We start from the raw sequence: 26,243 nt of genomic DNA on the forward strand, positions 1-26,243 counted from the left end.
GCACCCAGGTGGCCTCAGCCAGGGCTCCAGGTCTTTCCCTCGGGAATCAAAACAAACATCCAAGCAATCAAAGCCAGCACTCAGCATTGCCAGAGGGGTGGGTGCAGGTCCGCTGGGGAGTGGGGTCTGGAGGAAGGGCTGGTGGTAACACATTTAAGGAGTCAAAAATCATGGCAACTAAAACTTTCAGTAAGTAGTAACAGAAGGTGACACATAGAAACTTTTAGGGTGATCTCCACTTGAAAAAAGATAGTACTTTAAGTAATTCCTTTGGACAGGTGGCTGAGAATGATGGCTAAATGCATTTAATATGATGCATCCTCAAAGGAGGTAGAAGCAAGGGCTCCGTTCTCACGAAGCTATTAATGAGTTGGAAGAGAGAGAATCATTTCTCATCACTGCACAGACTACTTCTCCGTTGCCGTATTCCATCTTTGCGGTAACCCTCAACCCTAGACGCAGCTCTTACTAACCCATTTTAAAAATTCGTCCAAGTTTACAGAACTAGGTGGAGAGGGAGCCAGGGCAGCTGGGTCAGTCTGACTTCAGGATCTGTTTTCTAGACCACGATACTGATTCTCTATTTGCAACAATTTCACAGAGACACAGGCATGCACTTGGAGGAGAATTTTATAGTTTAGGCGAGGGGAAGGTCAGTCTAACCATGACTCAAACCCTAGAGGCTGTAAAAGAAAAAACCTGATAAATCTGATTACATGAAAATAAAAATTTCCTGAATCGGGGGAAAAAAAACACCATAAACAAAAACAAAACACAATGGCAAACCAAAGGAACTATCTAGACAATGAATCACAGATAAAAGGCTAATTTCCTTAAAATATAAGGAATGCCTATAAATCAATTAAAAAAAAAAAAAAAAAGATCCAGCCAAGCCCAAAGGAGAGTCAGCTAATAGAAAATCAAAACAGTTCATAAACCCATCAAAAGATACTTATAATAATCAGAGAAATGCAGGTTAAACATCTTAGAATGGCAAACATCAAATATTTGATAGATACACAACGGCAGGGCTATGCAGAAAGAAACATTCTCATAAATTACTCATGAGAGAAGAATCAACACATCCACCAGGAAGGATGGTCTGGCACTGTCTATCAAAACCACTAACAGACTTACTTTTGGACTCGAAATTCCAATTCCAGGATTCTATCCTGCAGGTGAACCCAGAAGTGTGCAAAACGATGTTGGCAGGAAGCCCATTTTTTCAGCACTGTTTGTACGAGCAAAACTTTGAGAAGAACCTAAACGCTCAACAAAAGGTCACTGATAAATAAACGATGGTATATCCCTGTGATGGCCTATTATCTCAACATAAAAGAGAAGAGGAAGCTCTTAATATATTGATACGGAACAAGCCACAAGGCACACTGTTAACCGAACAAAGCAAATTAAAAATGGCAAGCCGAGTGTGTCATCACGAATGGAAAACAACACCACACGCAGACACAGGGTACACAAGGGACTGGCAACAGCAGGCACTTCAAGGGAGGGGTGGGTGGCTGGGAAGCCAGGTCAGGAAGGAGACGTGCCAGTGCCGTAGCACGCACTCTCTCAATCTCTTGCATTTATCATATGTGCTTCAACTACCTAGTGAAAAATAAATCAATACATGCACACGCACATACACACACACACACACACACATACACACACACAACACTTACCACTTACAAATCAAAATCAAGAGCCAAACAGTGGTCAAAGAGACTTCTGGCCCTCAAGGCTGTGTGACCTTAGTCAAGTTGTTGCTTCTCTATTTAAAAACGGTCTGTTTACTCTTTCATAAAAATTGAGATGACCGTCCTTCCTTCCTCCCAAGGCTAAGAGGAGCAAATGGATGGATCTATGCAGAGTCTGTAGATGAGTGTCTGGTACACAGTGAATGAGTGCAAAAGAAGCGCTTTTTAAGTTAAGTGTTTGTTAAGGGAGATGTCTCTGAAAAGTGTCATCTAAGGTCACCTCAGAAAGAAGCAGGAATGAGACACAAGAAGGGGGAGCAGGTGAGGCAGGATGTGTGGCTCAGCAGGACTAGCATGTGCAAAGGTCAGGGGGTAGGAAGTGTTCTGGTGTGCCCCATGGCAGCCTGTCAGTGGGGAAGCAGGAGGGCAGGGGACAGCCAGAGCCATGAATACTGAACTGCAGGGACCTGTCACAACAATTTCCCTGAGGTGGGTGGGTGGCCTTTTAGGCAGGGAAATTCCACCACTGGACAGACTTTTCTAGAAAGATTTTTCTGGCCAGGGTGAGAGAGGGCACCTGGAGATGGTCGCAGCAACTCAGGGAAGCGACGCAGTTACAAAGGAAGACAGTGGCAGTGAGCCAGGACTAGGGAAGGATTCGGGAGACATGAAGCTGGTGAAGGGACCAGGCTGGTGACCTGGATGGAGGCTGGAGGAGGGACAGAAGATGAATCAAGGGTGATTCTGAGACAAGGAGTGCAGAAAAAGGACATGGCAGGAAGAGGGGTGAGATGGTGGCATTAGTCCCAGATGAGCTGAGGTTCCAGTGTCTCACAGGTGATCGTTAGCCACAGGGGTCTAAGTTTCAGAGGGAGGCCCAGGCCTGGAAACGCAGCTTTGGGTGGTATCAGGCACGTCTTTAGTACTTTGCACAAGTGTTACCTGTGAAGCAGGTAGCTCCCCGCCCCTTCCTTCTCCCCTCCTCTGCCCCACTCTGTCCTGTCTCCACCCCCACAACTTCCTTCCTTTCTACAAAGATGCCAGTCCTCCCATGAAGGTTCCTGATATGCTGATGTGAAGTGGCTGCCAATCAGCTCCATTGCCTTTATTTTTTCCTGTTTGTGCCTCTGTTCACACACAGCAGAAGCCACCAGGAAGTGGTCACAGTTGTGTATGTGTGTCTCCACACCAACCTGAATGTCCTGAAGACCTTATTTTTCAGACAGGGGGTGGTTTCCAACCAGTTACCACGGGAGCAGGGCTCCAGGCTTGCCCCAGGGGTGCCGCCCAGCTGCTTCTCAGAAAGAGCAACTCCTGGTTTTTTCATCAGCAGAACCAACCCCCACTTAAGGCTGAACTACCAGTGAGTTTTACTAAGAGAGCTGAGGATTGATACATTTTTCTTCCAGGAAAAAACAAATCATGTTTAAGCAAGAATCTGGAACAATTTAGCCAAGAAAGGTTTGGAGGTGGAACTGAAGAAGGCCAGCTTTCTCCTTACTCACCGCAGTGACCCTAACCTCTCAGCTTCAGCTCCATCACCTAGAAAACTGGGATTAACTTCTGGGCCATCTGCAAATCTCCTTCTGGCTCTAAAATTTTGTGAGTTCAGCTTTGGGAAGGGATGTTAATTGGTTTTGTGGCAGTGTGGAAGGTGACAACAATTCAAAACTATCCATGGACATTAAGGCAACTTCATTTTGGAAACTGGATGATTTCTTAACTGGGTGATAGAAATTGTATCATTGCATTAGTTACAAAAGTGTTGAAAGGGCAAGTATGTGCATCCCAAAGGGAAATCCCTACTATGATACTGTAGTGTAGGCTCAGTTTTCAAGTTCCATGTTTGCCAAAGAAGCCACATCTCTTCACAGCCTGAAGAAAGCACAGGCATGGACTCACCAGGGAGGGAAAGTGGCAGTGGACCATGGAGCTGTCACTCGATCTTCAGCTGCCAAAGTGATGGGCTTATATATGAAGACACAAGAAAGGACATTCACTCTATCAAGAAATCAACAGTGTAGTTTCCCACTTATAAAGGCCTGTGTGACTTGTGCACGCAAGCAAGGAGACAGACACCATCAACAGACCCTCAGACTTCTCTTTCTGGTAGGCACCATGGGATCACCCAGATGATTTCAGTTATTATGACAAAGCTACAGTCGCTAAAAATAGCCACAAAGGCTCGGGCACAATGGCCCACATCTGTAATCCCATGCACTTGGAAGGCTGAGGCGGGAGGGAGACTCAAAGCAGGGAGACCATAGGTTCCAGGACAGCCTGGGCCACTGAGTGGGACCCTGTCTCAAAATTAAAATATGAAACAAACAACAGCAACAAAAAAAGGGCCGGGGTTGTAGCTCAGTAGTACACTTGGGTTCAATCCTCAATGCTGGGAAAATTAAAAAGTTACAAGGAAAAGCCAGGCGCGTGCGCGCACACACATATCCCAGCAACTCTGGAGGTCGAGGCAAGAGGATGGTACATTGGAGGCCAGCCCCGACAACTTACTAAGACCTCATCTTATTAAAATAAATTATTAAATAAAAAGGGCTGGAGTGCAGCTCAGTGGTAAAACACCTCTAGGTTCAATGTCTAGTACTGCTATAACCACGAGGATCGTCACCTAAAAGTTCAACACAAAGAAAAAACATCAAGAAGAAGGTGGTCATTCCCCCAATCATGTTAGTCAAACTGTGATTTCTCTAGAATCTGAATACTTTTAGTAAACGGTAACATATGTCAGAGTCTCATGGACTTGTAGTACTGTATCTCAGAAGATACCACGTAATGTACCCTTACAAATTAAAACCTGATTTGATTAATTTTAAATGCATTATTCTGAAAAATAATTTCAGTTGAAACTTGATTTCAGCAATGTTTTTGGTAATCATATAAAGAATATTAGGTATCTCCCAGCATTTGTAGCATATCTACTGTTAATACACAGCAATATAGAAATCAGTTATCCAATTTACTAGAAACCAGATATAATTTCCTAGTGCTCTGAAGGATTAGAGGGGAAAATGCACAAATGGGCTTCTGTCTTTGAAATACACACACACACACACACACACACACACACCCAATTGTAAGAATTCATCTTTTTACTTTAGAGTGCTCATTATATTCAACTCACTCAAAATAAGAGAGAGGAAAAATTAAACTATAAGCTGGGATAGTTATTTCATCTATCATTTTCACTAATATAAAAAGGGCGGATCACTATTCATATTGCTGGCAGAACTATAAAATGTTAACCTCTATTGAGGGCAATTTGACAGAATCAATCAAAGTGACAAATGTACTCACTTTTAGCTGCAACATTCCATTCCTAGAATCTTTTTCCTAGATATATACAAAATAGTGTATACAAAGCTATTCACCACACCACTGTTTGTCCTGGGAAAAACTGAGAACATCTAACTGTCTATCAGTGAGGGACTAGTTACAAGTCACTGGGTAGTAATCAGTGTGGCCCTGCCAAAAAAAGAAGACGCCCTTAATCTATTGATGTGCACTGAATTCCGAAATGTATTTAAATAACATATGCAAAACCACATGTATGTTTAGTCACACTGCATTTTAAAAAAGGGGAAAGTAAATAAGCATCCATACATGTATGTGTAGATACACCCATGCATGTACATACGTGTATACCTAAGTACAAATATATGCACACACAATACCCTAACAATACAGATTCTGGGAAAGGAAACCAGATGTCTGAGGAAAATAGGTAAAAGACTCCGCTACATACCTTTTAGGACTTTTTGAATTTTGAACCCTGCAAATGTGTTATTTATTTAATAGATGAATGGATCAAAATACTGTGGTATATATACACAATGGAATATTATTCATCCATAAAGAATAATAATATTATGGCATTTGCAAATAAATGAATGGAAGTGGAGAATATCATGCTAAGTGATATAAGCCAATCCCAAAAAAACCAAAGGCCGAATGTTTCCCTGATAAGTGGATGATGATATATAATGGGGGTGTTGGTGGGGTGGGGAGTGAGAGAAGAATGGAGGGACTTTAGATTATGTAGAAGGAAATGAGAGGGAGGGGGGTATGAAAAATTGTGGAATGAGAGAGACATCATTACCCTATGTACATGTATGATTATAAGAATGGTGTGAATCCACATCATGTACAACCATAGAAATGAAATGATGTACCCCATTTGTGTACAATGAATCAAAATGCAGTCTGTAAAAATAAAAAATAAATGAATAATTTTTAAAAATAATAAAATAAATTAATGTAAATTGACAAATGTGTCTTATAAATTGTGCATTGGTAAGCAGTAAATTTTCATACTCATATGTATCACCTTTTAACAAGAACTTGAAGGACCATATTTTTTAAATCTCAAAACATAGGCCAAGATTTTTTTAAGTCATATGATTTGGGCTAAGAAGAATAAAAGTGAGCCACAGTCCCTCTTTCCCAGTCTCTTGGAGTTCTTATAAAATAATAAATTAAATATAGCAGTTTGGAGGAAAACCAATTAAAGAAACATAAATTATCATTAACCCCTTCCCCAGATGAATGACAAAGAGACACATGACTAATTAACACAGAGTCACATTGTGTAAAGAGCAGTTAGCAACGAAACGAACAGATGGCAAACCAGAAAACTTGATCCGACACTGAAAACTTCAGGCAGCTGAAGGAAATTGTACCTGAATAGAAATGGCTATGGGAGTGAGGACAAACTCCCGAAGGCAACTCCCTCTCACTTTTAGGTGCATTGGGTCTTGCAGTTTCCGTGTTCAGTCCCCACAAGGCAAAGCCACCCCAAAACCATCCCGCTTTCTACAGGAGCAAACATGCTCACGCCAAGCAACCAACCTCCTTTGGACAACAGAAAGATCTCCTATGCTCAGGCAATGAATGGCTCAGTTTTTTCAAATCAATCTAGCATTTCAGTTCAACAAAAGGTTTTGGACATCATCTTGGAGTCTGATGGAAGAAAAGCTGACTTGCAACATGCTTTAACAACCGTGTCTTTTTCTTCCTCTGAAAGAGATTTGTAACAGGAGTCAGAGAAAGGGATAAAGATCCGGGAGTGGCTGAAACCTTCCTAGGATCCACAGAGCAGGTACTGAGAGGGTCCTGCTTCAGGTCCTCCGTGCTCAAAATCAAACTAGAGAAAGCAGTGGCAGGCTCAGCGCCTCTCCCTCTATCTTCAAGTTCTTCCCACTCTCAGGCTGTGGAAACAAGGAAGCCACAAGCAGCTGCAGTTCCACTCCCCAGACCCTCAGCAAGGAACCAATGACTGACTCCACATGTTGGCGACTTCAGCATAGCTGCTCGATGCTCCTTCTCCCTGTCCCCGCTGACCCAGGCTGGGCAGGCAGCACATTGCAGACAGGACGCCCTCCCAAGAGTCATGATGCAACCCTGAAAAAAAGTCTGTTCAAGATCCAAAACCAGGTCTGGTTTCTGCCAATTCAGATCAGGGGTGAAGGCACCTGCCATTAGAGAGGCATGCTGAACTTACACATATTTAACATCAGCAGATACTTCATTACTCTCCTGTTTTTGTTTGACATACACAAAGCATGTTAAAGGTACATTCTGTGGTGAATAACAGTTGAATCAAAAATAAAAACTTAAGGTAACATCAGATACAGTTTTTGCTTTCCATGTAAAAAGCAGCAAAGAGCAGGTTTTTGTTTGATTTTTGGACTCAGAATAACTACTCACAGACAAAAAAATAAAATAAAATAAAATAAAATAAGAGAAGAGGGCCAATCAGATTATCTTTAGCTTTTTAGATTTTTTTAGATTTTATAAGTACAAAGGATTAGTGCAATCTTAATTATTGAACTTGAATGCACACTTTAATTCATAATACTGTGTGTTTGTGTGTTTTATGTATGTTCACACACACGGCAGATTTATGTATATATTTTATACAAAGCTGACAGTTTCCACTAAATTATTCGAGGTATTGGGATTCAAACTTAATTCCATTCTCTATCCGAGACAGCAGACTCCTCTCGATGGAGAATAGTTTTAAATATAAAAACTAATTATCCTATCTTGCTGCCTATAAATTCAATTTCTATTTCAGAGGCTGCTTCTGTTGTACATCTCTTGGTAGTCTCTTTGCATCATGGCTTGTTTATAACCTCATCTAAAAGCACAAGAAAAGATGGAATCAAATAAGAATAAGCTTTCTAACCTTTTAGGAGGTTTCGGTAGCACAGCAACATTTCCATAATGATATATGCTACATATAAAAATTAAGTCTATTTGTTTTAAAAGATAGTTCTTAGTTGCAAATTTTATAAAAAAAAAAAATGTAGGAAGCATAAGGTGAACAGGTGAAGAGTGAGCTAATGCCAGAGCCAGAATGCTTTCTCTTGGTTAGATTTTCCTGCAAAACCAATCACACAATGCACGTGAAATTGCATCATGAAAACATTTTCAGATTGAAGTCTAGTCCCTGCCGTGTGTCAACTTCCAAGGCCATTCTGGATGGAGTTTGAGGGTAGATGTATGAAATGCACAACAACCATTAGTTCCTCCCTTCTAAACTCTGCTGACTCCTTTCAAAGAGAGTCCTTCACAAATGTTTCAAGGAAAACCAATTAGCAACTACAATTTATGCTTACCAGATGGGGTGGTGAAGGTCAAAGGCAAACTGAAATAAACTGACCATGATAAATACTTGCAAACCATACATCAGAGAAGAGGCTAATATCCAAAATATATAAGAAGTTCCAACAACTCAACAGCAAGACAACAAACACCACAATTAAAAATTAGACTATGGATCTGAACAGATATTTCTTAATATGAATGGCCAACAGACGTGAAAAAAAAATGTTCGACATCTGTGGTCATCAGGGAAATGAAAATTAAAACCATAAAGAGATATTGCTTTGCACATTAGGGTGGCTATTATAAAAGAGACCAATGATAACAAGTACTGGCAAGGATACAGTGAAAATGAAACTTTTGTACACTGTTGGTAGAAATATAAACTAGTACAGTCATTCTGAAAGATTACATGGAGGTTCCTCAGAAACGTAAAATAGGATTAGCATACAATCCATTAATCCCACTTTGGGCATTTATTCCAAGAAATTGAAATTTATATATTGAAGAGATACCCGTGCTCCCACGTTCAATTCAATCTTATTCCCAATAGCTGAGATATGGAAGCAAGCTAAGTGTACAGAGGCAAATGGATATAGAAAATATGACGTATATTGTGACATATACATACAATGGAATACTTACTAAACAACTTTGGAAAAATAGGGAAATTTTGTCGTTCTTTGTCATTTGTAAACATGGATGGAACTAAAGGACATTATGGCAAGTGAAATAAGCCAGACACAGAAAGACAAATATTACATAATTTCACATGTATGTAGAATCTAAAAGAGCTGACCTCATAGAAACAGAGACTAAAAGGTGGTTACCAGAGGCAGTGGGGGCTGGGGATGAACAGGCAACAGGAAGATTTGATCAAAGGGTACTAAATCTCAGGCTAGAGGAGTAAGTTTAGTGACCTATTATACTGAATGGTGACCACAGTTATAATAATGCATATTTCAAAATTATAGAAAGGATAGATTTTTAGCATTCTCATTACAAAAAGAAAAGTTGGCAAAGTGATGCATATTTTAATTAGCTTGCTCCAATTTTCTATAATGTATAGGCTGATCAAAACATCACATCCTATGCCATAAATATGCACAATTATTATCCGTCAATAAAAAATAAGTTAAAATATAAATAAATAAAAATTAAAATAGTGGGCTGGGGTATAGCTCAGTTGGTAGAGTGCTTGCCTTGCAAGCACAAAGCCCTGGGTTCAATCCCCAGCACTGAAAAAAAAAAAAAAAAATAGCGTAAGAAACCCTCAGTGCCTTTTCACTCTTCCAGTATCAGTTATATGAACCTTTCTGAAGAGAGTCCCTCATTCAAGTGTATTCTTGGGCTGCTAGTTCAGCCACCAATTGGCTGTGCAGCTGTGGCAGTCTCTTTTTAACGCTTTAGACCTTATTTTACTTACGATATGAGGTATCACTGAACAAGGTAACTCTAGGGTTCCTTCCGACTGCAATTGTCAGGATTGTGGTCAAAGACTGGGGCTATGCCCCGCCCCCGCCGGATCCCGCCCCCAAGTCTGGCCCCGCCCTGAGCCTGGCCCCGCCCTGAGCCTGGCCCCACCCCAAGCCTGGCCCCTTGCTCATCTCTCCTAAGGCTGTCTACACTGTGTTCTGCACATGGCATGACGACATGAGAACTTTTTCATCAAGATGCTTCCTGTTTCTTTGTTTTGTAAGCATCTCGGGGCACGTGAACAGTAAAGACATGAATAAAAAGCTAACCTAACACTACCGAGTTTGGATTCCTCAAAAAGGAAGAGTTTCCTGCTTTAGGAAACTCAGGCTTCCTTTTCAAACAAGGAATCTAGGAAGCCATTTTTACATCCTACTTCCTCAGTCCTCATTCTTGAGGGTTTGATTCTTATTTCTCAATTCCCTGGAGATTAAGAAGGAGGGAAAGATATTTTTCCCGTCTACCCTCTGATTTGGATCTCTCCAACAACACACAGTTTCAGAAGCTGATTTCTGAGACTTTCTGGTAAACACTTACTTTTTAGGCCCATCTACCATGGGAGTTGGCCTTTAAATGACATTTTTCCCACACTGGACATGCACAAAGGTCCATGTTTGAACTTGTCTCACCCTTATTTCTGAAGCCAATAAAACCGCAGGGCAACAAAGCTTTCTTCTAGTCATTCTTTTCTTTGTGGGTACTTGGGTTGCACCCAAGGGTGCTCTACCACTCATCTACATCCCCAGCCCTTTTTTTTTTTTCTTTTAACTTTGAAACAGGGTCTCACTAGTAGCCCAGTCTGGCCTGGAACTTGCAATCCTTTTGCCTTGGCCTCCCCAGTAGATGGGATTACAGGCATACCCATCGGGCCTGTCTCCAGCTGTCACTTATGAGTCAAAGACACTGAAGCTGGAGGCTGCAATTTTTTCTGCCTCCAACCTCACCTTCCCCCAAAGGAAGAAAATTTCAGGCCCTTGACTGAATCTAGGTATTTGTAATACAAAAATGAAATTTTTTAAATAGAAAAATCTTAAGTCCAACCCCACGCTAAACAAAACAACACTGCTATTATTACATTCAACACACCGAAGGACAGAATTAGATTCCACCTTCATAATTTTGGATGTGGCCCCTGAGGAAGTACTTATTAGATACTTATTGCTTTGATATCCTTTTATATAGAGAAATTGGAAAATAATCTTTGATTACCAAGATTTGTGTGACCTGAAGACCATTGAGTTACTGAGGCCATGTTAAATTAGCTTAGATTACATTCAAACACACACATGCAACAATAATATTGCACCCAGCAGTGGTGAATTACATTGGCCCTACCTACCCTGTCTGTCTTCCTCTGCACCCCTAAACCACAGGGTAGAGAACTTGGAATATGCGCTTCCATTCTGTGCCAGGCACTATGTACCCATGGTCCTTTTCTTACGCACGTTATTTAAGAGTGGCCCTGAGTTTCACAACTCAGTGAGCTTCACTGTCAGAACATACACAACTTGCTTAAGTATTTTCATATGGAAACTGCCTAGTTTCAGAGTGATGTGCATACTACATTATGTGTAGTTTTCTTTTTTATTGTCTGCAGTTTCCAGTTTATAATTTATCCAGCTATCTATCAATTGTCTGGAAGGCCAGGCACGGGGATTCCAATTACAGGAAATGCTTCTGCCATCTCAGGACCTGCAGGCACAAAGCAAAGCCTGGGGCGATGGTAACAGACCCAGGCCCTTGGAAGGGTAACCTGCTTTCCAAGAGGGGGCTGCCCGGCAGAATAACCTGAGTGTGAAGTTTAACTACAGAACTGGTTCTAACCACTTGGCATGAATCTGTTATTTATTACAGGAAGGGGAGTAAAACCCGGGGGTGTGAAGCAGGGGACTGAAGCCTGCTTGAGGTGCCAGTCAACATCGGCTCTGGTCAAGGGTGTGGGGCATAGTCAAAGGATACCACAGGGATGCCCCACCATCAGGACGCCCATTTATGGGTGATTTAGTTAGTTCTGGGGCACGCAACAGACTTCTGAGTGAGCCTAAGCTTGAGAGATAAGTCTGAGGCCAGCCTGGCACCTCTCCTGCTCATGCTAGGGGCGCCTTGTCCTCATTGAGGAACCCAGAGACCTCAGTTTCCACTTGGTTCCAGTTGTGGACAGCAATCTCTTTAAAACCCAAGTCTGGTCATGCCCCTTTCCTGCTGCAAACTTTCCCCTGGCTCCCATCACATGCAAAAGAAGATCCTGAATTCTTGCAAGAGTCCTCAGCCCTTGCAGTGGTTCTCTGGGGGGACAGAACAACCCCAAGGACATTGTAGACATCTATACAGCTACTTTGGTAGTCACATGATAATTGGGGGTATCAGTGGCATTTAGAGGGTGGAGGGACATGCAGGTTGGACAACCTGAAATGCACGACATGGTCCAGCACAATCCAGAAATGACCTATGTCCTGTGACTTTCCAGCCTCCACTGGGTATGGCTCTGGTGACAAACCTAACACCAATGTACGTATCAACATGAGGGTTTTTCTCCTCGATTTCCATAAACACTGCATTTCTGGGAATGCGATACAGAATGATATACTTCGTTTTGTTTAGAACTTTACTAAGTAGTCACCATTTCAGAAATATCACTCACTAGAAGGAATAGCGATTACGTCATCTGAGTCGCCAAGGTAACACATCTGCAGCCCCCTGTATTTATAGCTGCCATATTTACAGGGATCCTCCATTCGGGTACAAGACAGGACCACACTGCTGTGTTCTTCAGTGCAGGCACGCTGACACTGATGTGTCGAAATGCTCATTATTTTATTACAAATTTCTTCTCTTTGGTACTTCCTTTTATATTACAGTTAAGAAATTACATTGACGGTATGTAATTATGTGAGCAGGAAGTTATAGTTTCGAAAATTTCACTGCAGAAGAATAAAAGGAGTGTTACTAAACAGCTACTATAAAAGTAAGGTTCGGGTCTGGCCAGGGCTCCCTCCTCCATTTTCCACCACTTTCCCTCACTCTGCGACACCTCTCGGCCCCTGTCCTCATGCCCAGCTCCTGCTCCAGGGCCTTCTACTTGCCATCTATTTGGAAAGTGCATCTTTCAGAGACCCTCAAGTTTCCTTCCTACTTTCCCTTCCACATGCCTGGTCCTCCTTTTTCTTTCTATAGAATGTATATTAAATTTTATATTTATGGACTTTCTCTACTACTGGAATTAGGTTCCATGAGACTAAAAATTTGGTCCTTTTCCCCCAGCGCCAGGGACAAGTTCTGGCACAGAAAAGGCACTTAACGTGTGGCAAATCAAGGTGGAAACAAACAAACTAGCTGGGTTGGTCCTACCCCAGGGCCCAGCTTCCCTGGGAACAGGCACCTTCCATTGCCACCCTGTAAGCACTGTGACAAAATAGGCTCTTCCCTCCTCTGCCCATGTTCCCGTGCCCCGCCCTCTGCCAGGTGGCAGTGCAGTGTCAGTGAGAGCCCAGGGAAGAGCAGGGGGTGAATTGTTTTAGATCCCTGTGTTGTGAGGACCAACTCTGGGTGTGACATGCTCTGACAGAGGTACTGCCTCTAGACCCGGGGACGCCCTGCTCATCTTCTCTGCTCACCATTCAGAACTACACTGGAGAAGCCGAGGTTGGATTCTGAAAGGCAGAGATTCCTCCCCAAGTAACCAAATTCTGTAATCCCACACCTAATCAATACCACTCAAAATCAGATAATTTTGAGATCACTAAATAGTAGCTGCTGATAGCAAAAGTATCAGCAGCTTTCCTTATTGTTTTCTTGGTTTTGTTTCTTGCCATGCCATTGCCCCCAACTGCTACCTTGAAATGAATTCTGTTTAGAAATCATCAGGAAGAAATGCTATTCAAATGGAAATTCTGATAGGTATGTTTGATCTTGATAAATTGACTCTGAAAGGTCACCTACAGCCAAGACACACTGCAGGAAAGGAAAATGAGGTGAAGAACTTTCTCTACTGGACATAGGCAGAGACACTCTCCTTTGGTCAAACTGGACTCAATCTCCGAGACCTCTGACTAGTCCCTGACCTTTGGCTTCCTTCGCTCTCCTTGTGGAATCCAATTAGAGTAAGAATTGTACTAAGTCGATTTAGTGACATCCCCACCCTTTGTATCTGTCCTCGTGCCTCCAGCAAAAATTCTGGCTAGTCAGTCTAACAAGAACCCTGATGCTCCTCTTAGTGATTTTCCCACCCTGATCCCACCTGTTCCTTGTCCTTACTGGAGTCTGGATGGAACCCAATCCCTCTCCCACTCCAAGACTCCATTGCAACTGTCCTCATACCCATTGCAGTCAGTGGTCCCCTTGATTAAAATCTTCCTCACCATCTTTAAACAGTGTCATGAATAATTATTTCTTTAACAATATCAAAACTTATTATAAACCTGTAAGATAGAGTGGCAAATTTTCAAATGGAATAGAATGGAGAGCCCAAACAGATTCACAAGCACACAGACACTTAATTTTTTGAAAAACATTACAGAGCATGACCAAAAAAAGACATTCCACTCCCCCCCACAAATGTGGCTGAGTTGACTGGGGATCCATGTGCAAGAAAGGAACGCTTGGTCCTCCCCCAGCTGGAAGCATTCATGTAACTCAACTCCAGATGCTTATAGAGATATAAACATGAAAGGCAAATGATACAACTTTTAGAAGTTAACAAAAGAGAAAATCTTCATGACCTTGGGGTAGGCAACATTTCCAAACAAGATGCAACAAGCACTAACCAAAAGAGTGATAAATCAGACTACATTAAAATGAGGAAATCTTTTTCATCATGAGATTCTCTTAAGAGAGAAAAAGGCAAGTCACAGAGGGAGAGAAGATATTTGCAGCACATATAACCAATGCACAGTTCACAGCCAGAAGCTGTAAAGAACTCCCAGACATCTATAAAGAAAAAGCACCATTCAAAAACGGGCAAGGGCATGTCATAAAAGAAATAACCAATAAACATAGGAAAAGATTATTAGTATCAGTAATCAGTAATCAGGGAAATGCAAATTAAACCCACATGTGATACTACTAAGAAAACACCAGAATGGCTAAAATTAAAGGGACTAGCAATTCTATATCTGGAGAATATGCAAAACAACAGGAACTCTCAAATGCTGCGGTGAGAGTATAAATTTACACAATACAAACTATTTGGCATAAGATCTACAACAATTTCACTACTTTTTCTGTACCCAATAGAAATGTGTGCCTCAGACACCCAAGGATGGGTACAGTAATGTTCCCACCAGCATTACATATGATAGCTAAAACAGGAGGATGGACTAACACAGTGGGTGAAGTCTTACACAGAATTCAGCAAGGAAAATGAAAGACATTTGACTTCACTAATCTCAGAAGCTTAACCGTGAATAAAAGAAATCAACCAAACAAAACATACATAACCTCATGTATATAAAGTTAAATCATAGAAACAACTAGGGATACATGCTTAGGGAGCAACAGGGTATAGAAAAACAAAGAACCGACTACCATAAAATGTTTCCCTTTGGCAAGAGGCAAGGGACTGATTGTCAAGGGACCTGTGGATGGTTTCTGGGGAGCAGGCAATGCTGTTACTTTTACCTAGATGATGGTTACAGGGTGTTTAATCTGGTGGGCTGGTTACTTATTATTTAAAATTTTATGTTGTATTTATTATACTTCAAAATTTTTAAGAATTTTAGTGAAAGAAAATATAAATCTAAAGGGTGGACCATACACACTGAGCTGCATGAGGTCACAGGCTTTGGAGTAAGATATACCTGGGTAACAATCCTGGCTCTGACACTTACAGACTGTGTGATCACAAATAAATTATTTAAACCCTCAAAGCCTTGATTTCCATATCATTAAATGAGGTGATAATTACTACCATCAGGATGGTGGAATGGATTAAGGTTCTGTATGTAAAGCACTTAGCAGAGCATTCTGAATACTGCAAGGCTCAAGAAATGGTAGCATTTGTAAAACATTTTTCTAATAGGGGCTTAATATCCTAAGTATGTAAATAACACCTACACTCAACAACAACAAAACAAACACCATGACTGTAAATAAAAAACTTGAATAAATATTTCTCTAAAAAAGATTTACTAGCCAATAAGCACAGCAAAAGATGCTCAACCTCACTAATTACTAGGGAAACACAAATCAAAACCAAAATCAGGTACCTCTTCTTACTCATGAGGATGACTATTACCAAAAAAACAGAAAATAACAAAGATTGGTAAGGAAGTAGAGAAACAACCCCTGTTCACTGCTAGTGGTAATATAAAATGGTGCAGCAGCTGTGGAAAACAGTATAGAAGTTCCTCAAAAAGTTAAAAATAGCATTGCCAGAGGATCCAGAACTTCCACTGCTGGGCATATAACCAAACGATCGAAAGCAGGAACTCCAGCAGATTTTGTACACCACTCACAGCAACATGATCCATGAGAACCAACAGGTGGAAGCAACTCACCTCTCCCTGGACAAATGAATGGACAAACAACGTGTGGTATGTAGTACAAGGGAATATCGTTAACCTAAAAAGGAAGGGAGTTCTGGCAGGGGCTACAACATGGATGAACCCTGAAGTCAAGCCAAGTGAAGCAAGCCCGTCACAAGTGTGATCCACTTATAAGAGGTAGCTAGAGTAGTCAAGTTCACGTAGACAGAAAACAATGGTAGTTGCCAGAAGCTAGAGACACAGGGAATGGGGAATTGGTGTTGATTTGTTTAATGGGCACTGAGTTTCTGTCTGGGAATATGAAAAAAATCTTCAGATGGGTGGGTGATGGCTGTACAACACTGTCAATGTCCTGGAGGCCACTAAACTACACACGTAAATGTGATTAAAATGGTAAATTTGGGGGGGGGGATTGAAAAATAAAATAAAATGGTAAATTTTATGATACATATTTTACCACAATTTAAAACATATTTCTAAAAAGCGCAGCAATTATTATTGTAAGGCACTTCCACAAATCAGAGAAGTTCATTATACCATGTTCAGAATAGAGCAAAAACAACGGGTCTACTGTTGGCTGAGAAGTTTGGCCACTAGCAGTTATCACTGCACTATCCTTATTACACTATCCAATACCTCATTACCAACTTCCCCACATTATTTCATCTTTCAAGCTAAATATGGACAGGAACTTCTTATGGTAAAGACCAGGCAAAAATTAGTCCAGAGCAGTAACTATTATCAGCAAACTAATATCATCATACTAAGTGTCCTATAAGTACTTTGACTATAGCCCATAGCCCTTGTTAGTGCAGGTGAGCTTATTGTTGATTGGGTAAATGAAAGATTATAGTTGGTTAAAAGGACACTAATATTACCTGACTCAATAACTCACTTCAATCAGGGCTGTTATCTCAAGTTCTTGATATATATAATTAAGAAAGTTAAGCTGCAGGTCACCCTTTGATGATGCTTAAGTTGCAATGTTGATTATCTTCCCAAACTGCAATTTCAACTCATGAGTCACAACTAATGTTTATTGCTCTCATTTGCCAAAGGATCAGAATTTACCCTGAAAGTTTATCAAAAATGATTCCCAGTTTCAAAAACCCATATTTCTGTGTAATAAATACAGTGGCCTTGAATATGGTCTGTCTAACACCCATGTTAGCCCATGGCTTAAGCAATAAAGAAAGCTGACTACATTAATTTTTCTTTCTTCCCTCCTGGATGGAGATTTTTTAAGTCTGACAATGGAATAGAAATCTCGTTTGGAAGGTTAGCTTTAACAAATATACATCAAAGCCACAAATGTCATTAAAGACTTTATTTGCTTGAAATACAAGCATCAGCATTATGACCCTTCTATAACCTACCAGTACTTTGTGAAAAGGACTGAATCCTTGTAATCATCTAAAGTGAGATCATGAGTGGCAAAACATAGGCCCCCCCCAGCTCATGGAAAATGCCAAATAAATGATATAAAAAACATATAATAATAGCATGAGTTAAATGTGCATGGTCTGCACGAGCTGAATTTAGTATCCCATTTTAACTGAACAGATTTTAGAACATTCAGTGATTCCATTCCATTTTGTAAATTACTGAGCAGCACCAATTCAAAAATTCTTCTGAAACTCAATTCCCAGGCATTTGGCTTTTGTTCCTGGGATTTCCACTACTTTAGAGAATCCAGCTTTAAAGGCTCCTTTCTGAGAAATCCTGTCGGTTCTGAGAAGTACTTTTATTGAATGCTCCATTTAACTTCATTTTGCAATTAATGAAACTTTCAAGACATATTTCCCCTCTCCTTTTTCTTCTTTAAAAAAAAAAACTAGTTATTTTTTCTTGCCTTTTGGGTAATTAGGAGCAGAAAACTAATCCCACTAGGAACTAAAGGCAATAAATATGGCAACAAAAGTACCAAATGCCAAAACAAATGTCATTTGCCGAGTCCTGAAAAGCCCATTTTTTCAGAATTAAAGGCATTTCAGGTCACCTCTAAGGGTCTTTGGTCACTTGCTATAAAATGATCATTTTTTGATTTCAGTAAAATTCAACCAATAATAAAGTTTTTAGAGTTTTCAATCTTCCTTGACAAAGTCATTTAACTTTTTCTGCAGTCTGGGAGATAGACTCATTCCTGCCCGTGAAACTCTTATCAGTTCGGTAATAAAACAAATCGCCACTTTAGTTGCTTATTTTCTTAAGCTAAAAATGTTGCATGGTTAGCTGAGTACAAACGTACTGTATCTGTTCTTCTTCTTTAAGTTTTAAACAAATAACCATTTAACATAATCAGTCAGGAACAATCCTCTGCCCATGAGACATGAATTCCAGCCCAGAATCACAAAGAAGAAATTGGTCTAAACTCCAAATCACTTTCTTCTCTGTAGTGAAAAACTGGTTAAATAACTTTCCCAGTCCCATGCATAACTCTAGAATTTTTAGTTCAACTATATTCCTTATAAGTCACAGGGCACCTTTGGTAATGGAAAAAACCGTAAGGTTTAGTTTGGAGGAAGCAAAAACCCATTCAAATGTGAGAATAAACTATTCCCAGAGGATTCTTTACACTTCCTAGTTTTCGGTGGATCAAGAGCACTTTTAAATAAACTTGGCACGTGCTTTCTATTCCAATGGAAAGTCTGACCTCAGGCTCCACAGTGACAGCACAGAAGCCTCCGGGCAATCAGGACCCAGCGTTTGTCACCCTAAAGTGCACATCAACCCAAGGGACACCAACGTCCCACCGAGTGCTCTTATGAATGCACTCACGACAGCCTTGGCCTGGGGACTTTATAAGCATCAATTCCTGTGTGTCCCTTGTCTCCCAGACATTCTGATTAAACTGGTCTGAGATGTGGCTGGGCAGTGGAATTTGTAGCCATTGCCTGGTTGGGTCTAATGGAGACCCTCTGAGGCTGAACAATGACGACAGACACAATCAGCCACCCTTTCCCGGGGCTCCTGGGGTTTCAAGGGCAGGTTTCACACCTTGACACTTCCAGGATCTGAGCTGCACCAAATGTGGATAGATTCTTCCTGTGGATCATGATAAGGTGGGCTTTGGCTAGGCGTGCCCTGGACTCGTCTGCTTCCATGTGAGGGAGGGCCCAGAACGCAGGCTGCCCATCCGCCTCTGCAGCATGTACACAGCAATACTTGAGTGTCCCCAAGACTTAACAGGGAACTTAAAACAAATTCATAATTTTGAAATTTTCAATACAAAGAGATTAATAAATAAATGGTACCTTGAAATCCATAGCTCAAGCACATAACATTTCAGAGAGGAGAGCTCTAGAAATGGGAACATTACTATTGGAATGGGAATGCTCTAGTTTCAAATGACATGAGGATTTCTTAGTACATTTTTGGTTGCAGTGAACTGGTGGAAGCTGTTGATTTTTACTCAAAACCACTCTTCCCCTAGGCCCAGGTCAGGCTCATATGGCTCTGGCTCTAGATGATGGGAATCCTGGAAGGCCACAGGGCCTGGCTCCCAACAGTCTGCCCTCCAGCTAGTATAGATGCCAAGAAAAAAGGGAAAGGGGGAGTTGGGCATGGAAGGCTTGTTGCTGGCAGTAGAAGCAGAGCCCAGGAGCAGAGGTCTCCCAATCGGGATGGCCACCCATGGCTGCTCACCTGCAGCTGCGTGAGACAGAGAGAGGCTTACATGAAGCAGGGGGAGGGCAGGGAACTGGAACAAGGACTCTGTTTAAGTGGAAAACTAAAGATCACTGGGGGAATTTTTCACTCATGCAACAATCCATGTGTACTCAGCTCCCCAGCAGGTAATGGGGGGCGGTCCTTGCTTCCTTCTGGAGACCATCACCCTGGAGATGGATGGGTGGGATGAGGAATGGAAGGGGGCTCCTCTCTCTGCTGACCTCCGGCACTGCTCTGCGGGGGATGGAAGCAGCCCTCGGCATTCTCCTCCTGTCTCCCCAAGGGTGCACAGCCTTCACTAAGCTGTGCTGGGGAAGGGGGCAGCTGCAGATTGCAACCTCCCCAGATTCTCAAGAAAGGGGAACAGATGCAAATACAAGAAGGGTGATTGCTGGTAAGGTACTGGATGGGAGATGTGTTCTAGAGGCCGTGTGGGCCACAGACTGGACATATGTCAGCCACATGGCAAGGTTCTTACACAAGAACGGGAATCCTGAGTTTGGGTTTCACAACAGGCCCATCTGCTCTCATCTCGGAGCATGCACAGGGGGAGATGGTTGTGAAGGTGGAGCAAGCTTCCAGGCGGGGCCTAAGTGTTTGGAGGGGGCATGCTCTGTACCTGGGCACAGGAGTGCAAGGGACTAGAAATGCACCTCCCTCAACTTGACTTAGCAAACACATCTTGGTGTTCCATACTTCTGTTGGCAACTCTAGTTTGATAGCACACCAATTATTTGACGGTGACAAAGGAGCAGGGTGCAGCAGTGCCCAGCTCCCTGCCTTCAAGCAAGGCATGCTTGCCCTGCTTTTGGCATCAGCAGCCTGCCAGGTTTCAACGGCCTGGCTTCTCCTGGACCTATCTGGACTGCGTCCTACTCTTGTGTGTATGAAAGCATCACCCGAGGAACACTGACCATGTGACAGCTGTTTGGAAACAGACTGCCTGACACAGTCCCAAGTGCAGGAAACCTGTAAGAATAAAACCTGCCCTGCAGCCCACAGCCTGCTGCTGTATATAAAACTGCAAGTACAACAGAATGTCTTAATGTTCCCTTTACTAGAGTTGGGATTTGGAGTAGTTACAGGAGAGGGACAGAATTGCAGAAGGGAGGATGAAGGAGTTGGATGGTGGGAAGAGAGTAAACATTTCCACAGTTCCCAAATTGCCAGGCATGGTGCCAGTTTGCCACCTCATTATATCCTCATGACACCCCACCATAGGTCTGGGCTTCCTGACTGCCTTCTCAACATGAAGACCCATTCCAAAGACAGCACACAACTCGGTCTCTACTGCAGGTTCCTGGGGCCACTGGGCAAGGATGACGGTAGAGTCTACATCACCCCCTGCAATACATTCTATAGATATCTCTCCCTCTCTTTCTTCCTTTTCTCTCCTTAGCTTCAGGACACCATTTCTTATTCAGAATGACTACTGCTTTTCTGGTCTCCCAATCAGTCACCTCAATTAACAAGACAAAGGATCTTTTGTCAGGAGCCAACCTCCTTAGAAAGTACTAGAATTCTTCATGCTCATAATTGTATACTCTTGCTGGGTCATACACTAACAAGGAAAGTCAAGCTAAGAGCACTTACATATTTCCCATAGTCTCCAACAGAGATGCTTTAAGACACTTTGGCATTGATGAAGAGGATAGATGGCCTAGGAACAGGTGCTCCAAGAAAGGAGACCAATTTATGACATATTGGAAAATGGAAAACTCCACAGATGGAGAAGAGATCAACAGCTGCCTGGGGCTAAGTGTGGGCCAGCGTCTAAATAGGAAGGGGCAGTAGGAGGGAATTTTTTAGGGGTGAAGGATCTGTCCTAATTATGGTGGTGGCGATTTATCTAACTTCTATTAAAACTCACAAAACTGTACCCCAAAATGGAAGATTTACTGCATATAAATTTAAGAATACATTTATAAAAAGGATGAGGAGGCCAGCTAGGAGGTTATAGAATAGTTAAGAAGTCATGAGAGGCTCAGAGCAGTAGCAGAATAAACTGTTGTAAGAATAATCAGAGATCTAGTGAGAGAGATTTCAGAAGTGGGATTCAAGTAGATGGGGAAGACCCACAGATTCTCTGGTCAGAGAGGACCTTACAAACCATGCAGAAAGCTCTGTCTCACAGTGAGAAAACAGAGTTGGAACTGTTCTCAGTGTTTCGAACTTTGGGTGGACGGTGATATCATTAGCCAGACAGAACAGACACAGAAGAGTAGGCCCAAGAAGGAAGTCGATGAGTTCACTTTTGGATATTTTGAATTTGGAACATTTATGTCACAAAGATTTCTTTTTTTAGTTTTCAGGAATTTGAAAACAAAATTGTTGGGTTTTGGCACTGAACACAGTTATCTTTCCACAAATATGGTTTCTCTGCAGCTAAAATACAAAAGAACTTGTGACTATGGATTCCTACGTGAAGATGGCTCATTAGATTACTCAGTTGTTTTTGTTTCGTGGCCAATAGTCATTCAAAATCACAAAGAGGGAATGATACTTATCCAATTAAGATTTTAGGCACATTCTCCATTAATGCTCTCGACATTCCTTCTACCTTATTTTCATGTACATATACAAAAAAGCTTTTTAGTCCTTGTCAATAATAATGCAAACCAAACTGAAAAGCAGTTTTTGTTTTCATTCTTATTGATGCCAGATTATAATTCACAGCTATTTTGTTTTTTGTTTTTGTTTTATACTATGTGGTTAAGTAAGTAAACATGGGAAGATGAGCACTGCTGTTAGCAAAAGTTTCCATTTTGCCTAGAGGATTGAAATTTAGGAGACTTTGTCAATATTTCAGAGCAATTTGGAAAATGGCTTGATTTAGTAGTTGGGGAGGGAAAAGGAGTAGCGTTTTCAACACCCTCGGGGCCACTGGGATATGTAACCAATTTTATGAACCAGAACTTCAGAGTTGCAAACTACCAAGAAGGCATCATGTTCTTGGCAGTAAAGTTTAATCCCAGAATAACAAAGTTTAAAGCTAATAGCATTTAAAAGAAGTGCCTATTGTTTCTTCAGGAGCCATGGAAAAATGGTGGGTCTTAGGAAGACACAAGCCTGTATAGACCTTTAGCTGGGGGTCCTGTGTGGGCACTGATGGCGTCACACACCCAGCATGGTGCTTGGCACACGGAGGCTCTCAGTACATGCTGTTGAATGAATGAATAAATGAATGAAGCTAGGAGAGAAGTGAACAGACATCCTGCAAGTAAAAGACACAAAGCAAAGCCCCTGCACTTGATCCAGTCAGTCCTCCATTCATTCAGCAAGCGTTGACCAGCACCTAGTTTGGGATTGCGTTCTAGGCCTGGTGGTGGATGCACACACAGGGAAGACTCGGCCCTGGGCCTGAACACTTTCATACGTAAGAGAAGAAGAAAGAAAAACATGATAAGCATTCACGTATCCAAGCAATACCAGCGTGTGACCAGGCCTGGCAGGGTGACGTAAAAAAGTTGGAAAGGAGGTAAAGATTTAAGGTCAGTGGGTTCATTCCCATGCTATTCATCCAGGGGCGAGATCAGATCTGAGACTTGAGGGAAGGAGAATTTTGGAAAATTCAGCTGGAAGCCAACCATATTGGGATGTAAAAATTGCAGGAAAAGGATCTTCAAGGGAACAGGAGGGATTCAAGCACACTGAGGAGGAGCAGGGAACCAGGCTGGCCCCAACTCACCTGGGGAGCTGGCAAAGGAGGCTGAAGGAAATGAAGGCTGCCTTGCAGGAGAGAAGGGCCATTGTTTTAAAAACCAGGGAAGAATGTTACATCTGTTAAAAGCACGAGATAAACTGGAGTAAGGAGAAACTGGGGCAGGTTAATGAAGTCACAGATGCAAGCGTAAAGGACGGTGACAGTGAGGCAGTGAGGGAGAAGTGTGCACAGAGACGCACCAAGGGCCACCCAGGATCACGTGACTCCCAGCACAGGGAGCCCGGCAGGGGCTGTAACAAATCATCCTAGGCGCTGAGACTGAGTGAAGCTGAGACTGAGTGATCAGGGTAATGACAGTAACTCGAAGAGAAAGTGCTGAGTCCAAGGAAGGTTTTGGAGAGAGGATGACACGCTTAGTCCTGAACTCAAGATTTTGATTACATGTTTAACTTGAGTAGCCAATAAGAAATCCAGACAGACAGGCTCATCAGGAGAGAGTACATAAGCAGGGCTGGGACTCGTGGAAATACCTACGTAAGAATCAGCTGGCGACAGGGGATACTGAAGTGAGGACAATGGAGCAGGTAACCTGCAAGACAGTCAGAAGAAAAGGAGGGAAGGAGTCCAGATAAACGCTGGTCCTGACCTCAACACAAACATGGAAGTGAAGACCAGTGCAGTGTCCACCTTTCTCATAACAAAAGAAAGTTCCTGAAGCTGGCTTTTAACTAGAGATAAAGAAAATACCTCAACACCTCATTCCTAATAAGGGCAATAGCTGTAATCCAGTATGACAAAGTGAAGGGGAAACTCCAGTGCAGGGATTTCACTTGAAAGAGATGGCAGGGCGGAGCTGCACAGACCTCCTTTCCTAAACTGAATTCACGCTTCACTTGGCAGGAAAGAGTAACCACGGGTTGCAATGCGTACTTCCATTTGGTAGAAGGCAATGGAAAGGAGAAACCTGTTCATTCGATCTGCAGTCGCCCTTGACACAAAAACAAGAGGAGATGCCAGCACCCTGTAGCACCACTCCCACCCTCGTCCCACCAGGCTTTTTCCCAGGTCGCTATCAACACACTTCAAAAGCCTCTGAGATGCAGATAAAGCCCTTCAACATGTGCAGACTCCTCCACAGCAGAGCGATCATCTCAGCACCAAACCTTCCCACCTTTGCATGGAACAAAAGCTCAACCTCTGCACTGGCGCCCACAGCTGTTTTCCACGAATAGACAGAGCACAGCCCAGCCCCCGTTGGCTCTTTGAAGGTACACCATCCTTTTCCTGTGGCCTAATTTAGCTGCAGATTGAGATGTGCAAAAGAGCAAAAATGGATAAGGTTTTCACAAGAGATACTTAGCAAGAGGAAGCTGAATTTCTTCCAACGTCAAATTCTTGAGACACTCCTTCTTGATCTTCAGTCTTCTATTATTTGTCGAAAGAATCTATATTGTCCCCCAAATGGACTATTCTTTTGACTGGGGAAACTGAAGTTTGTGGTTATAAATCAATAAAACACTACATTTTTCAATAGGTTGTCACTCTTACCAAGGATTCATTATACAGTACATTCAGGAACATGCCCAGTTGGATATAGACTCTCACCGATGGCCTTTTGCTCTTCAAAAGACTATCATGAGCACCAGTCCTCATCAAGGATGAACTGGTCCACAGCCCTTCTCTCAATCATCAAGAGAAAGTTAAACAGAGCTCCCATTCCCTGGGACTTTGCAATTTAAACAAAGAAGCAATAATCCAATCTGTAGAAGCACAGGTAAGAGCACATTAAAGGGTACAGAGGTGAAGTGAATTACCTTAAATAACTTGGCTCAGTTGAAACTATTCTTGTCACACTATCAAGTACTCGTAAGTCCCTGAAGTACTCATAAGCATTCTTTTTTTCTCAATAAAATGGAAATTTCTGCTGAAACAATGTTTTAAATGCATTCATTTTTTTCTCGTGAAAGAAAGATGGTAGACGACTTTATTGACGTGGGCATGACATCGAGCTGTCTCTTCTTCCTATTCTTAGAATCCTAAACGTGGAAATGAACACCTAGAAGATGGTTTAGGGAAATGACGAAATCCAAGGGAAAGAAGTTCTACGGTCTGAGTAGGCTGGAAACCACCTTGGAGCAGTGCTGAGCTCACAGGAGGACTGCAGAACAGGAAAGGGGCCTGAGGACTGACCACAGGGCGGCAAAGAAGCGGAAGCAGATGCGACGAGTGAACCCTCAGTAGATGATCCAGGTGCTTCTGGTGGATGTGTCCACAGAGACAAAGAAACCTATAAAATAGTTCACTGGCTTTCAGAAAAATACTGGAAGGACTCATCTCAATCCCCCACCACCAATCATGCCCCGTCCTTAAAGAAACTGATAAATTCAAGGTTATTACTTTAGGCACCAATGTGCCTGGGACCATCCAGTTTCACTCTGATATTCCAGTATAATGTCAAAGAACACCCTTTTTCACTCCCACGCGTATCCCAACTTGAATGATAAATTTTATAGTTGTCCTAGATATGAAATAGATGAAGGTGAATATCAAAACCCAATACTTTTAGAAAAGCTTTCCTTCTGCATCGTGCCATGTGTTCACATATTCCAGACTTTGTATACTGCACTAACA

At 42.1% G+C, this 26,243-nt stretch overlaps 1 protein-coding gene across 2 annotated transcripts in view; it reads right to left on the reverse strand.

Moving 5' to 3' along the window:
* The window catches only part of BCL2 (BCL2 apoptosis regulator), a 169,395-nt gene that overhangs the window by 118,986 nt on the left and 24,166 nt on the right, over nt 1–26,243 (reverse strand). The window lies entirely within an intron of this gene.

Source organism: Sciurus vulgaris (assembly GCF_902686455.1).
Source record: "Sciurus vulgaris genome assembly, chromosome: 13".
NCBI classification, from domain to species: domain Eukaryota; kingdom Metazoa; phylum Chordata; class Mammalia; order Rodentia; family Sciuridae; genus Sciurus; species Sciurus vulgaris.